Consider the following 2960-nt stretch of genomic DNA (forward strand, 5'->3'; position numbering starts at 1 on the left):
CATATGTTCAAGCTGGTTTTAGAAAAGGCAGAGGAACCAGAGATCAAATTGCCAACATCTGCTGGATCATTGGAAAATGCAAGAGAGTTCCAGAAAAACATTTATTTCTGCTTTATTGACTATGCCAAAGCCTTTGACCATGTGGATCATAATAAACTGTGGAGAATTCTGAAAAAGATGGGAATACCAGACCACCTGACCTGCCTCTTGAGAAACCTATATGCAGGTCAGGAAGCAACAGTTAAAACTGGACATGGAACAACAGACTGGTTCCAAATAGGAAAAGGAGTACGTCAAGGCTGTACATTGTCACCCTGCTTATTTAACTTCTGTGCAGAGTACATCATGAGAAACACTGGGCTGGAAGAAGCACAAGCTGGAATCAAGATTGCCAGGAGAAATATCAATAACCTCAGATATGCAGATGACACCACCCTTATGGCAGAAAGTGAAGAGGAACTAAAAACCCTCTTGATGAAAGTGAAACACGAGAGTGAAAAAGTTGGCTTAAAGCTCAATATTCAGAAAACTAAGATCACGGCATCTGGTCCCATCACTTCATGGGAAATAGATGGGGAAACAGGGGAAACGGTGTCAGACTTTATTTTGGGGGGCTCCAAAATCACTGCAGATGGTGACTGCAGCCATGAAATTAAAAGACGCTTACTCCTTGGAAGGAAAGTTATGACCAACCTAGATAGCATATTCAAAAGCAGAGACATTACTTTGCCAACAAAGGTCCATCTAGTCAAGGCTATGGTTTTTCCTGTGGTCATGTATGGATGTGAGAGTTGGACTGTGAAGAAAGCTGAGCGCTGAAGAATTGATGCTTTTGAACTGTGGTGTTGGAGAAGACTCTTGAGAGTCCCTTGGACGGCAAGGAGATCCAACCAGTCCATCCTAAAGGAGATCAGTCCTGGGTTTTCTTTGGAAGGACTGATGCTAAAGCTGAAATTCCAATACTTTGACCACCTGATGGGAAGAGTTGACTCATTGGAAAAGGCTCTGATGCTGGGAGGGATTAGGGGCAGGAGGAGAAGGGGACAACAGAGGATGAGATGGCTGGATGGCATCACCGACTCGATGGACATGAGTTTGAGTGAACTCCGGGAGTTGGTAATGGACAGAGAGGCCTGGCGTGCTGCAATTCATGGGGTCGCAAAGAGTCGGACATGTCTGAGTGACTGAACTGAACTCAACTGAATATAATTATATATAATTTATATTATAAATATATGTAATTCATATACTATATTATATATAGTATATATAATAATATTATATTAATTATAATATACCATTATATTATACAGTTATACTATACAATTATATCATAATTATTAATTATATTAATTATATTTATATAATATATTGTACAATTATATATTATATGTAATATAATGTATATAGTATATATAATATATATTATGCAGAATATAAATGATATGAATATAATTTTATATTATATATAATTGTATGTTTATATTTTATTATAAAATGAACAACATTTTAATATATAAAATATTGATTGAATTTAATTATTTAATAGTTATATAATGTATAATTATGATATAATTGTATATAGTTATAAAATATAATTTATATTATATTAATATATGATATATTAATATAATATATAATAATAAATATGTATAATGTATATATACTCTTGTTCAGATTTTTTCCATTATACATAATTATGAGATATTGTGTACAGTTCTCTTCCATACAATAGAAACTCAGCCACTTTCCTCTTTCCTTCCTGAGCCAGAATCCAGCAGCCCAGCTTGCTGCAGACTACTTTCTCACCTCCCCTTTCTTACCTCCAGCCCTTGGAAAGAAGAAAATCAGTCAGTAATTTCTCCCTGTGGAAACTCAACATAAATGGAAAAGAAAAAGAGAGTGAGAACACTGTCCATCTCATTAAAAGATACAACTTCCATAAATATCTTACTTTTTGGTGTAATAATCATTTATTTTAAAATTCGTAACACGTTTATGTTGCTTTGATTGATTATGTACTAAACACAGTATTTCCCAGGTGGCATTAGTGGCAAAGAACTCGCCTGCTGTTGCAGGAGACGTAAGAGACACAGGTTCGATCCCTGGATCAGGAAGATGCCTTGGAGAAAGAAACGGCAACCTGCTGTAGTATTCTTGCCGGGAGAATCCCACAGACAGAGGTGCCTGGCGGGTGATGTCCATGGGGTTGCAAAGAGTCATACACAACTGAAGTGACTTAGCACGCACGCACGTACTAAGACATAGTAGTCCAAAAGAAATGTTTTAACATCTAGAGCTTTGTGGTCACCAGAAAAAGTTTCATGTTAAATTTTAACTTGTAGTATATATGCGTGTGTGTATGTAAATACATATATATATATCTTGTTGCAGGTAAATTAGACAGGATGGTTAATAAACTACTTCATGCAGAAAGTGCACTTCATTAGGATGACATTTGATGGGGTAGCAGGATAGAGATGTGAATTCAAGTACAAAAAACTGATGGTAAATATCTGACTTGTTCCTGCATTTTATAAATGGAGGAAGGCAGGTGAAGCTGCCATGGAGTTCAGATTCCGCTGAGCATACCTACAAGAGCAAAGTAACTAGTGGTAGACAACTAGAGGTATTATTATTATTAGTGGTGGTATTATCCTTATTAGCAATAATAGGAGAATAGGATATTGAGTCTTTTGCAACCATTTAAACGTATAATGAGGGACTTCCTCATTGTCAGTTTAAGTGGTCCAGTGGTTAAGAACCCCCTTCCGATGCAGGGGATTCAGGTGCTGTCCCTGGCCAGGGAACTAAGAACCCACAAGCAGTGCAGCGGCTGCCCCCCCCAAAAAAAAGAGGGGAGAGAGGGGGCAATTAGGTGTGTGGGCTATGTGGAAACTGTCTGTATCAACTTTTCAAATTTTCTGTAAATCTAAAACTATTCTCAAATAAAAGATTTC

This window comes from Capricornis sumatraensis, chromosome 1, assembly GCF_032405125.1.
Source record: "Capricornis sumatraensis isolate serow.1 chromosome 1, serow.2, whole genome shotgun sequence".
Taxonomy (NCBI): Eukaryota; Metazoa; Chordata; class Mammalia; order Artiodactyla; family Bovidae; genus Capricornis; species Capricornis sumatraensis.